This window comes from Colobus angolensis, unplaced genomic scaffold, assembly GCF_000951035.1.
Source record: "Colobus angolensis palliatus isolate OR3802 unplaced genomic scaffold, Cang.pa_1.0 Scaffold360, whole genome shotgun sequence".
Taxonomy (NCBI): Eukaryota; Metazoa; Chordata; class Mammalia; order Primates; family Cercopithecidae; genus Colobus; species Colobus angolensis.
In genome coordinates, this window is record NW_012116933.1 from 2,051,649 (window position 1) to 2,065,626 (window position 13,978).

Genomic DNA, 13,978 nt, shown 5'->3' on the forward strand with positions numbered 1-13,978 from the left:
TGAGTTTAACATTTTCTGTTCCTAGTGGTACAGAAAAGAAATGAGGTGTTTCAAACTGTGCAGTGACTGTTAAATAATTCTAATACTTTTTCTCCCAGAAGCCTTGACTGAAATTCCTCTTTATCTTTGACATTAACTTTTTACATCATCGACAATAGGGACAGTCTTTACAGTAAAATAAACACAGATGGGTATTTGGCCGGGTGTGATGGCTCACGCCTGTAATCCTAGCACTTTGGGAGGCTGAGGCGGCCAGATCACCTGAGGTCAGGAGTTTGAGACCGGCCTGGCCAACATGGCAAAAACTCATCTCTACTAAAAATACAAAAATTAGCTGGGCGTAGTGCTGGGCACCTGTAATCCCAGCTACTTGGGAAACTGAGGTGGGAGAATTGCTTGGAAAAAAAAAAATGGGTAGTGTATTTTGGCAAATAATTCTGTAATGAATGTTGTTCTGTTACATGTGGTCTACAACTGTGTCCAAAGAAAGCATGATGTATCATGAAGAACAGGAATACTTTTTTTACCTTGTAATACATCTTTTTGTTGTTTTTTGAGATGATTTAGTTAGTCATTAAAATTCCATTGTAAAACAACTCTTTGAGATAAGGTGCACTTGAAGTAACACTTATTTCTCTTAATTTTCAGGAAGTGTTTGGATTGTGAGCTATTTCAGAACTCTGTTCTCAGGACTCATTATTTTAACATTTGGGAGAAACACAGCCAGAAGGTATTGTCTTTTGTCTCATTGCCCCACTTTTTTAAATGTTATCCAGCCTTTCCAATTGTAGAAAAGTAAGACTGTTATGTCACATTTTGTTATATTTCTTTAATTTTTAGATATTGGTAAACTACTTTGCCATTTGTCACAAAGAAGGTTTTATTTCAATTTTGGTAAATCAAAATGTTGTGTAATCGAGTAAAACATCTGGTTTACAGTAAACCAGTTTTACCTATTTTAAACACGAGGTATTTACATTTTACCTTACTAGTATAGAACTATTTTAAAGAATGTCTTGATTTTGAAAATGAGATGCATAAAGTTCCTTTTTACCTAAGACAGTGTGAAGTATACCTGAAACATTCAGGCAGTCTTAAAATTCTTCCTGCCTGTGACAGCTCTACCTTCTAGTGTAGGGATCAGCTGCCATCTGCATTTGGATCAGTCTATTATCAGGGTCCATGGACAGACTCCGCCAGGCCACCTGGTTTTGCCTCTGAAAATCCATTTGCTAAGTTCCCTCTTTGCATGATCATTTGTGGATAGATTGGAACAGCATAATAATTTATCTGCTTGTAGACCCAGAATGTCAGGACATGCGATGTATTACTAGGAAGGAAGGTTATGTTAAAATCATCTTTTGAGAAACTTACTCACTTTGTGCTTTGTCTTATCTTAGTCCATTTGAGCTGCTGTAACAAATACCATAGATGAGAGGCTTATAAACCACAGAAGTTTATTTCTCACAGTTCTGGAGGCTGAGAAGTCCAAGACCAAGGTGCCAGCAGATCTAATGTCTAGTAAGGACCTGTTCCTCATAGATGGCTGACTTCTTGCCGTAACCTCACATGGGTGGAGGTGGTCAGAGGATTCTTGGGACCTCTTTTATGAACTAATCCTGTTCATAAGGGCATTCCCCTCATGATCTAATTACTCCCCAAAGTCCCCACCTCCAAATTACCCTCACATTGCAAATATGGTTTCAATTTATGAATTTTGGGAAGATACAACATTCAGACCATAGCATACTTCATAGACCACATACGAATATGCCAGCCAATTTGACTAATGTCAGTGGTGAACATAGTCTTCTTGATCTATATCCAAGCCATCCTTCTTAATGTTCAACCTTATACCTCCTCTGTATCTTGTGTTTTCCTTCTCGAAAACTTTTGCCAGCTGTCTTGCTTGGAATAGAAACAGATGAAGGAAGGATGCGTAAATACATTTAATAAAATAATGTGTTTGTTAAGATTGTAGTGAATTGGCCACCTTCTTTTACTGTAATACAGATTTAACTTTATTAGCTGAATATTCATGATTTTTATTCATATGAAATAACACAAAAATCAGTTTTTACCGATTTTCTTAATCACCATCAAGCAGTGTGAATTTCTAGGATTGGTTGAACATAGTCTTTTAGTAAGTCTCCCCAGCACGCTGCATTGAACTTTTAAAATGGAAACTCTGTGTTTAAGATTATTATTTATTGGCAAACCAGCATATTCTTCCTCTTCTTGTCAGTTATGAGGGCAAGGCAAAAGCAAGTAAGAAATTTAAACAAGCAAATTAGGTCTGTGAAAGGACTTGTAAATTAACCCCCAAAATAAGTTAAATTTAATATACACTTTATCCAGTAAAATAAATTATATAATCAGAAACTGGATTTTATGGAATTTAGAGTTATCTTTTCAAATTAAAGATGAGAATGAACTATTATAAATATTTCGTATAAACATTCACACTTAGCTTTAAAGATGGAAGTTATAATTTTAATGATAATATGAATTATCAATTCATGAAATGTCATATCTCAGAATTAAATGTATGTTTCAATAGAGTTGATAGTTATTAAAAAGAAACTGCAAAGAAATTGAAAGTTTAGCTGAAGAATTAAAGCGACAAATTCTCATGTATATTCAAGGTAAGAATTAGTTTTTTTTTTTTTTTTTTTTTTTTTTTTTAGACGGAGTCTCGCTCTGTCGCCCAGGCTGGAGTGCAGTGGCCGGATCTCAGCTCACTGCAAGCTCCGCCTCCTGGGTTTACGCCATTCTCCTGCCTCAGCCTCCCGAGTAGCTGGGACTACAGGCGCCCGCCACCTCGCCCGGCTAGTTTTTTTGTATTTTTTTAGTAGAGACGGGGTTTCACTGTGTTAGCCAGGATGGTCTCGATCCTCCTGACCTCGTGATCCGCCCGCCTCGGCCTCCCAAAGTGCTGGGATTACAGGCTTGAGCCACCGCGCCCGGCCAAGAATTAGTTTTAAGTAATTATTTTGAAAAGGAATCATAACGCGTAAGGTCCTTTTAAGAAAAAGTTTCTTCTTTTTATACAAAACCTACTGAAGTGTAACTTCATGTAATCAAATAGACACCCTTATTTGTTAACTTGATTGTTTCTTATATAAGTATAGTCTGAGTAACTAGCACCCTACTCCAGAAGGCTTATTGTATTTGTGTATTTTCTAATCAATCCTGCCTGAACCCAGCAGAAACTAATCTTTGGCATCTTCTGCTATAGATTAGTTTGGCCTGTTTTAAACTATATAAAGTTGGAAGCATGTCGTATGAACTCTTTCGTGTCTGTGTTTTTTTAATCAACATTATGTCTGTAAGAGTCATCCATGTTGTGCATGTTACTTGTTTTTCCCCCCTAAATTGTCTGTGTTCTATTCTATGATTATACCACCATTTATCCATTCCACTGTAAATGGACATTTAGTTTTCTTTCGAGTTCTTACAAATAAGGCTGCTGTGAACTTTTTTGGATCTTTTGGTAGAAATAAACATTCATTTCTCATGAGTACAGTGTAAGCACGGGAATGGAACTGCTGAGTGGTGGGGCGTGCATGTGTTTAGAGTAATAGGTACTTAGATTGCTTTTAAGAATATTTAGGAAATGTCAATCAGTGTGTCTTTTGTTAATGGTAGGTTTTATAATTAGAGAGACTTATTTTTCTTTGACCTAATGTAAACTCCAAAGTTGTTTCTTAGGAGTTATTTAAATTTTCCCATCTATTAAAAAATAAGTTACCTATTTTCTGATTCCATTATAATATGTATTTGGCTCACAAAACCTGGGTTTGTTGTAACCCTAGTGAAGGAAACTAGGACACAAAACCCTCCTGTATGTACTTGTGATCGTATGATTGAAATACTGAAAGCGAATTTTGAAGCAAATCAGACATAACACATATTGAAGGCTTTTTTTTAATTGGTTGAATATTTGAACACTTCTCTGAATATTTAAAGTAATAGATACTTTTGAGTTACAAAACCCTTATTTCAGCATTCTTGACAAGTGTTTCTTGTGACCTTTGTGTTTTTATTATTCTGGTGATTAAAATTGATATTATTCATTCTAGCAGATAAGTATTTGAGAAATTAATCTTTTTCTAGGTCTTTTCTATAGGGCAGTGCTGTTCACTAGAAGTATAATGTGAGCTACATTATGTAACTTTACATTTTAAATGTTAAAGTTTCTAGTAGCTGTGGTTAAAAGTAACTGGTGAAATTAATAATATGTTTGATTTAACTCAGTATCTGCAAAATGTTATCCTTTCAGTGAATAATCAATATAAAATTATGAAATATTTTGCACTCAAAAAGAATGTAAATCTATACTGAGTTTTTGAAACCTGGTGTGTGCTTTGACTCGCGGCTCTCTGAATTCTGACTAGTCATCTTTCAAGCGCACAGGAGCCACATGTGTCTAGTGGTTGCTATATTAGACAGCACAGCTATAGAGTTACATTTTGGGTTTTTAAAAGACAGTGCTTTAGTCAGGTTCATGACTAGTTAAAATCACCGTTAAAAATCCAAGAGAAAGGGGCCATGTCAAATGCTGAAGTACTATCTTTAAGTAAGTTTCAAACAGCCTATTTTTCCTTCTATTTTGTAGTAAGTAGCATTTTCTTTGGTTGATCATCAGAGAAATCAATTAGCCGGTGTTTAGGGGACGTGTCGAATGACAGATACATATCTTTAAACTATAAAATCCAAATCTGTAGCAGTAGATTCATATTTTCCATCTTACTCCAAGTTATACTAGGTAGAATTTTACTTTTGGGGGAAGTGTGTTTTTCTTTTTTTAAAAGCATGGCTGTTTTAATTGAATGTGATAAATTGCTATATAATATAACTCCACTATATTCAATAAAATAGGGGAGTTTGCAGATAGTTTGTGTGTGTACATATAGATGTGCCTATGACTTCTCATTGCTTAGGATATTTAAAGGTTACCTAAATTTTGAGGGTTAATGTTTCTTCATGTTTATTTTCGCCAAATGGGATAAATCAAGGCTATAAACCGTCTCACATGAATGTGGGTGAAGGGGTGGCCTGCCCCTCCACACTTGTGGGTGCTTCTCGTTAGGTGGAACGAGAGACTTGAGAAAAGGAAATAATAACACAGAGACAAAGTGTAGAGAAAGAAAAGTGGGACCCAGGGGACCGGCGCTCAGCTTACAGAGGACCCACGCCGGCACCGGCCTCTGAGTTCCCTCAGTATTTATTGATAATTATCTTTACCATCAAAAAGATAAGGGAGTGGCTGGAAAATAGGATCATTGTAGGGAGGAAATAAGCAGTAAGACATATGAACAAAAATCCTTGTAACATGAATAAAATTAAAGGAAAATGCTGTGCCTTGAGATGCATATGCGAATATCTCCATAAACCTTTTAGCAGTATTGCTCCAGCAAGCCCCACCTTATTCCTAAAGGCGGTTTTCTCCTTGCTTAGTAAACAAACCATTGCCCACACAAAGGTTCCATTGCCCAGGGAGGGGCAGGAGACAAATGTTTTTCTCTTTTTTGAGATTTAAGAGAATGGTGATGACCTTTAACCACAAGCAGCCTTTAGGCACTTGTTTAACAAAGCACATTCTGCACAGCCCAAAATCCTTTTAACCTTAAGTCACCTTCGCACATGTCTCTTGCAAGGACAAAGTTGGAGGTAAGGTCACAGATTAACAGCATCTCAAATACAGAGCCAAATGGAGTCTCTTATGTCTACTTCCTTCTATATAGACACAGTAACAGGCTGATCTCTCTTTCTTTTCCCCACATGTGGGTTTGATTTTGCTACCAAATTGGGTTTTAAAGCTTCTTGGTATTCACCATTGGGAATGTGGATGAGGGACTATTGGCGTGTGAAGACAGTCAATATGGAGGCATATTGTGGCGGGAACAGCCCTTTGAGGGATAGATGGCATCTTCACACTTCAGCGCTTGCCTTGGGTCCCAGATCTTGGATATAGTGGTTGTTTTATAGCTTACCCCCAACACATTTTTGATAATAGTATCTCCACACTCTTAAATGAAATTGGTATTCTTTTTGACACTCAATTCTTATTGAGTAGTAAGAAAAGAAAATTATTCTTCTGCTTAAAAGCCTTCACCTCACTTGATGTAAAACCAAAGTCCTTTCATTAGCTGAAAAGGCATCTTCTTAGTGGAGCCCACCCTGGTGACCACACGATTCACAACGGAAGTCTCCTCTTTTTCCTTTCTCCTTTATGCTGTTCCCTTTCTCCACAGCACTTAACAGCTTTAAAAATACAATGAAATTTGTGTTTCTTTTTAAATTATAGTTCATTTATTGTTTAATCTTTCTAAAATTGAAACTCCCTGAAGGCAAGAATTTCTGTTGTGTTCATTACTAATAAATCTGAAGAAGCTAGTGGAAGGTTGAGCATCTGGAAGGAGGACATACCTGTTCATAGACTAATTATTTATTGAATGCATGGAGAAGATACACATTTTTTTTATTTCTGAAAATTTGCCTTTATAGGTTTTCTGGGGCAGGGAATATTTAAAGGAAATGAAAATAGAAATTGTAAGTTATAAGCATCATAATACATTTGGATAATTTGAATAATTTGAAAATAGTTTTTTTCATCAAACCGGACATACACATCCCTTTGAAAGGTAATATGTAAATAATGAACTTTTCAAAAAATAGGGTTTATTATTATGGTCAGGTAATTTTTCTTATAGATATAAATATGTGTTTTTTTCATTTGGATAATAAAATTATGTTGGTAATCAGTTTGAGAAGTTCATTTATAAAAGATTTCTGTTTCTGTAAAATATAGGAGACATACATTATATTTTGGTATCTTAGTATAGATCAGGCAGAGCTCAAAAGGTTTTGGAAAGTAATTTTGTATAGAGAAGTATAGATTGGCTTTCATTTTATACAGGTGATATCTAATTGTAGTTCGTGAAGTTTCATTTTTAGGTCAACTACAATAAATGTTTTTAAAATAGTACAAAAATTGAATTAAAGACATATTCAGTTATGGTATATGGTACCCTAGAAAACATTCAAAGGGGACATTATAATGTTTATTACATTTTAGGATAAGTATGAGATGATAAATGTGATCAAAGTCTTTCCTAAAAGTCTATTGGCAAGTTCTCAGTTTTATATTATGCCTTTATATATTTAACATTTGATTGCAGTCAGCCGTAATTATGACTATGTCAATAATCATTTTCATTGGAACAGGAAGAATTATGAGTTTTGGTTTGTCTTTCCACTGCCATTTTCCAAATTCTGGCTTTGTTACTTTCTGGTTATTAGATAGTTACTGCAGTAACTTTCTATTTGGTCTTTTGCCTTTTAGTTTTATTACCCAATACATTCTGCACAGCAAAGTAGAACTTTCTGAAGAAAATTATTATTACCCTGAACAAAGACCTTTGCTCCCAAGATAAGACAGGTCCTATTTCTGCCTGGTTCCTGCATATCTCAGGATCATCTGTTTGGTTTGCCCCTTCCTTAAACGTGCTAATTGCACATTTCTTATTCTGCCACATTATTTTTGCTGTCTTCAGCTCAGATGTCCTGTGATCCCTACTAGTTTTTTTTTTTTTACCAAAAGGCCATCCATCCTGTGATTTTTATGACCACTCGGACAGAAGGGAACATGTGCTCCCATCTACTCTCTTACAGTGGTTGATGAATGCCACTCACACTGCCTTTATTTTTCATAGTGTTTCATTCATCTCTGCAGCAAAATTTAAACTTCTAAATGGAGGGGGTTGTATCTTTTATAAATTTGTGATTTACAAAGCACTCAACTTGATGCCTCACACATATGGGGTGATAAACCGTTGGTGAAACCGAACTCCAGAGTATGCCTGATACAATTTTAAAGCTTTAGAAATGATCAAAAAAGGATAAAAGTTCATCTTTATTATATTATGCAGGTTGCTTACGTTTGTGCAACAGTTTTTTCATATACTTTGTATGCAGATGAAATGATAGCATGTGTTTTAGAAATTTACAGGTTGCGAAGTGTAATATGAGAAATTATGACAGTACCCAGACTTCATTTTGTGGAATATATACATTTCTTTGACTTAACTTACTGTGATATGTGGAATGCTCTTTTAATGTTCCTTACCTGAATAAGCAAAATTTATTTAATATGTTAGCTAAATAAATTTTGCTTATTATTTTGCTTAAATTTTGCTTATTATTTCCTTATAGCTTACTATAGACTTAATATTCTTTGCTGTTCATCAAGAGAGAAAATACAAAAGCTTTTGGTGAAAGTAATAAATCACCTGCTTAGAATGGAACAATTTCAAAGATCAAAGTTTTGTTAACTTCCCAAAATGTATCTTTAGTTTTCCATATTTAATTCACATTCGGGTAAAATACATTTTTTAAAAAGAATCATTCCACAGATTTCCCTAAATTTCTTAAAGATAACCCCAGCCTTTTCAATTCTATGTCTTAGGAATATTTTTAAAATATTGCTAAATAGTCTGTCTGGCTAGTGTAGATTCTAAATGGGACTGAATTTGGGATAATGAATTTTTTTTATTTGGTTAGGGCATTGTTCTGGTGCTAAGAATAGTATCTAGGAATGAAATAAGTTTCTGACTTTCACATCTATGCCCCCTCCAAGAAAAACCCCAAATCTGAAGATCATGTGTATCTGGGTTGTGGGTGTAAATTAGTTCACAGAAAGAAGTGGTAAAAGGTTAAAGGAGGAAATGAGTTTCATAGAATCAGCAGCATAAACACAGATGGATTCTGTCGTCATACGTAGACTCTGAGCATTTGGGCTGACTGTGGTTTCATGTATTTAAATGCTGAGATGGTGGTGACACGGAGTAGTAGCAGAAACTGAATTTGGGAGGAGGAAACAATGATTATAGTTTCTAAATCTTCCCTACTGTAACAAAATATGATGTGCAATTGGGATATCCTTTTGGCAACTAAATATGTTTGGGAAGTTAACATTTTTGGCCACCCAGATTATGTGGGCAGTATACACAGCCCTTACTTTATTATCTAGGGCATAAAGTTTAGAAAATATTCAGTTTTTTTTTCCAGTGTTAGTTAAAAAAATATTGATCCTCTGGCTTTATTTATATCACGTACAAAAATTCTGAAAGACAACCTGTTTATTGTCATAGAAATGGATATAACTTCACAAGGAATGTTACTCAAGTTACTTTTATAAGCGTTTTAAAAACATGGGCATGCAGTTTGTATTAATAGTGATACTCCTCTACTGAGTTACTGCTAATTTGCCATTTTCACAGTAATTTCAGAAAATAAGAAATCGATAACATTATTATATTATGTAAATACTCCCATGAATTTCTGTTAAGGTTGAAAAGCATCATTATAGTATTTGTTACAAAGTCATATACATCACAATGCCTGTAATCCCAGCACTTTGGGGGGCTGAGGTGGGTGGATCACAAGTTCAGGAGTTTCAGACCAGCCTGGCCAGCACAGTGAAACATCATCTCTACTAAAAATACAAAAAATGAGCCGGCCATGGTGGCGCACAACTGTAATCCCAGCTACTCAGGAGGCTGAGGTAGGAGAAATGCTTGAACCCAGGAGATGGAGGTTACAGTGAGCCAAGATTGCGCCACTGCACTCCAGCCTGGGTGACAGAGCGAACTCCGTCTCAAAAAAAAAAAAAAAAAAAAAAAGTCATATACAATTTAAACTTAATCTGGTGACCACAGAATGCTATTTTCTTAGCTTTTAAACCTTTTATTAGTGTAACTTCTCTTCATCTTGGTTACTTTAATGTCAAATGAGAATTATCATGCAGACTTTATTTTTATAGCAACATTATATGAAATGAATAAATGTGAACTGTTTAAAATTAGCTCAGGCATTTAGACTTGTTTCTGATAGGCTTATCACATGAATATTCTTTATTACCTTGTAAACTTATATTTTAAAAGAAAACATTTATTTGAGATATAAGGATTCCTGTTTTCTCTTGAGAAAAGGCAGAGGTAATTGTTTTTTTTTTTTTAATTTTAAAACAAAGGGTTTATTTCTCTTTTACCTCTTGAGTAGGCGTTGAGCTGCTACTGTCACAGCCACAGTTAAATACGATGGTATGGAAAATGATGGCTTTAGAATCCTAAGATTTATATTCTTCACATATACTGCATCTTCTGCATCTTTACATATACTCTTCACATCTTCACATATACTCTTAATCATTTAACCTGAGCATCAGTTTTTCGATCTGTTAAATGAAGATACATCTTACATCATAAGAATATTATGCAGAATAAATGAGGAAATATATAAAGTGCATTGGTATCAGTGTAATGCTATAGAAAGATAATGAGTTATGGACAATATTGTTAATTATAATATATTTTTCAAAAGAAAGAAAATAGGTTTTTAGATGATCACTCTTTTACTTACTAGCACGTCCTTCTAAATTAGGACCTTCCTTCCACACATTTTTATTTTTATTTTTATTTTTCATTTACTTTTGAGTTAAGAGTTTCCACAAACCTCGGTCCATGCTTTTAGGATTCCTTTCAAGTTTGAACCACTTAACATCTGCCACCTACTGACCTAGTTCTTTCCACTTCCTCCTGCTCTCCTCTCCTCATACACACTTGCGTATTATGTTTGTTGGATGATTAACCTGTCTTTCATTTCATTTTTACAAGGATCTAGATCAATACAGGGTTAGGAAAAACAGTTTCTGAATTTGTTTGAACTGTAAAGGAAGGTGGTACATAGGAGTCAATAATAAAATTCATTTTTTCCCCCCAGGAAAACAGTTTTCAGGGGAAACAATTAGTCAACTCCCACGTGGACTTGCTTTTCCTTTCATAGTGTGGCTGTGATAGGTTTTAAAAGGGATTTCTGCCTACATATCCAGGTTAAAAAAAGTTTTCAGTATAAAGCATGAGTTGGGAAGTGACTCACCACATATGGAACTATTTCAAAATGCATGCCCCTTAGCTACTATTTGAATTTTTGTAGGTTTGTAGTTTTGCTGACTGCAAGAAAATAAAAGGCCCAGCGCCAGTTCTTACTGGGTCAGGATTTATTTTAAAGTACCAACATTTCCTCAGCTTTTTGATAGTTGAAAAGTCCTAGAGATTTTCCTGCACAAAGTTTTAACAGGCTTTATTCCAGCAAAGAAAATTCAGGGTGTTTATGCTGTGGTAGTAACAAAAGCAATGGATTTGGTGAATTTGCAATAGAAATAGCCAGAATCTAGATTACCCCAGGAACATACTTTTATTTAAAGAATCTAGTGGGGTCCGGCAAAGACTTGTAATTATATTTATGTCTTTAACATAGTTCTAGGAACAAAACATTTGATGAATGATTTATAAACAGATGGTTAATTTTTCATGAAATGATCAGGAGATGAGCTGACCAAGGCAATTGATCTGACACTGCTGACGTTTATTGGGGATTGATTGTGGAATGCCTTACTGTGAAACACACTGACTTGAGTTTGAATCCCAGATTTACCCCGTAACTGGGCAAGTCACTCAACTTCTCTGAGCCTCATCTGTAAAATTGGATAATATCTATTTTATAAATAATGATTGAGTGAGATAATGTGTGTCTTAGCCCTGTTGTCAGTAACAGATATTTACTTGTGTCTAATGAATAAAAGTTAATCATGATAAGTGACAATAACCCACTAGATAATTGTTTTAAAACTACATTTCATGTTGAAAATCACCATTAGAGTATAGAAGTATACTTGAGGCTACTTAAAATCTTTAATAAACTGCATTTCAGCCAAAGTAGTGTTTATGGGTAAGTGGATTGAAGTTGACAAAGGTTTGTGATGTGGTGGTTTTGAACAAGACACCATAGGTATGAACCCCAACTCTGCCACTTACTTACTATTGCTGACTATGGGGAAATCACCTTACTTCCCTAAGGCTCAGTGTTCTCATCTGTAAAATGGGGATAACTTCATAGAGTTATTTGAGAATTATTGTATAGGAATTAAGCCTGCATAAAGCATTTAATGCAGTTCTGACACAGTATGGGGTATTTTTTTTTTTTTTTTTGAGACAGAGTCTCGCTCTGTTGCCCAGGTGGGAGCGCGGTGGCGCGATCGGGGCTCACTGCAAACCCCATCTCCTGGGTTCACACCATTCTCCTGCCTCAGCCTCCCGAGTAGCTTGAGACTACAGGCGCCCGCCACCACGCCCAGCTAATTTTTTGTATTTTTAGTAGAAATGGTGTTTCACCGTGTTAGCCAGGATGGTCTCGATCTCCTGACCTCGGTGGATCCACCCGCCTTGGCCTCCCAAAGTGCTGGGATTACAGGCGTCAGCCACTGTGCCTGGCTGGTATGCAGTATTTTTTAGTTTTTTGTATTATTCCTTAGATACCACTTTAGAAATGACTTTGAGTACCTGTGGGAAATATAATTCTGAACTTTTTTAACGTAATGATTAATGTTTGAATTTTGGGATTAGATACATTTTAATTTATTTTATTTTATTTTTTTTTTGAGACGGAGTCTCGCTCTGTCGCCCAGGCTGGAGTGCAGTGGCCAGATCTCAGCTCACTGTAAGCTCCGCCTCCCGGGTTTACGCCATTCTCCTGCCTCAGCCTCCCGAGTAGCTGGAACTATAGGCGCCCGCCACCTCGCCCGGCTAGTTTTTTGTATTTTTAGTAGAGACGGGGTTTCACCGTGTTAGCCAGGATGGACTCGATCTCCTGACCTCGTGATCCGCCCGTCTCGGCCTCCCAAAGTGCTGGGATTACAGGCTTGAGCCACCGTGCCCGGCCCATTTTAATTTTTATTTGACTAATGCTTATCCAGTTAACTTACATTGAGATAAGGTACTTCAGAGATGATCATTTTAATTTTTCAGCTTTCTCAGTGGCCCATTATTTAAAGGAACCATATTTGAAATCAAACAGACTAGTTTATATTTTGTGAAAACATCTTTACATCACATACATCTTCTGGTCATTCTGTGGCTTCACACTTTTAATTCCAGTCTTAACTCACCCTTCTGCTGCCTCTCCTGCTTCATTTGCTGAATGTAGAGTGACTCAGAGATGAAGCAAGGGAGAGCAGAAGGAAGCAAGGATTGGATCTGAGATCAGCAGACCTCTGTAGTCAACCTTACAATGATCAGACATCCTCTCTGGACTAAAGTCCTTAGTTAAATTGATTCAGTTACTGCTTTTTGAAGTTTTACAACAGAAAAACTTCTATACCTTTGTTTACTATTAGTGAATATGGTGAGAAGGTTTTGAAGGACATTCCTATCTTTTTTCAGTGACTTTGAAAGTTTTTTTTTTTTTCAGAGCCATCGTTCATCCAAATATTTTTTTCAAAAATGACAGCTAATAAAACTACTGATAACTAAACAATTACTATATGTTACAGATACTGTGTTAAGTGTAGAGTTAGGTTTATTCTATTGAAAAGCTTTTTAAAATATCTTATATTTTGCTCCCATTATGTCTATAGTAAGTTACTTGATAGTACAAGGAGTTTATTAGAATTTTCCAAGTTTTTAAGACTTTTGTGATGAGGCAGTGTGTGGTTTGTTAGGTGGTTGTAGTGAGAATTTGAAGAGTTCTCATTTTGGATAGTCATAGTTCTGGCTTTGTTACTAACGGCTTGGCTTTGAGTTAAAAATCAAAACCCTTTGACTCAAAATTACCCCTTTGGGTCAAACTATCACTGACCTACCTCCTGCCTCCATTTGAACCTAGGATTATTTCAGAGATGAATGGGAGCGTCTCAGATTAATGACGTTTTCCTCCAACCGCCTGCCAGAGTGTATACACATAGAAAGGGAATTTGGTGATCCTCTCACTGCCTGCCAGACTGTACAAACATAGAAAGGGAATGTGGTGATCCTCCAAGCGCCTTCCAGAGTGTATACACGTAGAAAGGGAATGTGGTGACCCTCCAACCCCCTTCCAGAGTGTGTACACGTAGAAAGGGAATGTGGTGACCCTCCAA

The 13,978-nt window shown here is 35.9% G+C and overlaps 1 protein-coding gene across 2 annotated transcripts in view; it reads left to right on the forward strand.

The window, feature by feature from the left end:
• NRIP1 (nuclear receptor interacting protein 1) overlaps nucleotides 1-13,978 on the forward strand; it is a 107,076-nt gene that overhangs the window by 21,202 nt on the left and 71,896 nt on the right. For both annotated transcript variants that reach the window (XM_011953427.1, XM_011953428.1), the window contains exon 2: nucleotides 649-730. The gene's annotated coding sequence lies outside the window, so the exon portion shown is untranslated. The remainder of the gene's footprint in view (nucleotides 1-648; nucleotides 731-13,978) is intronic.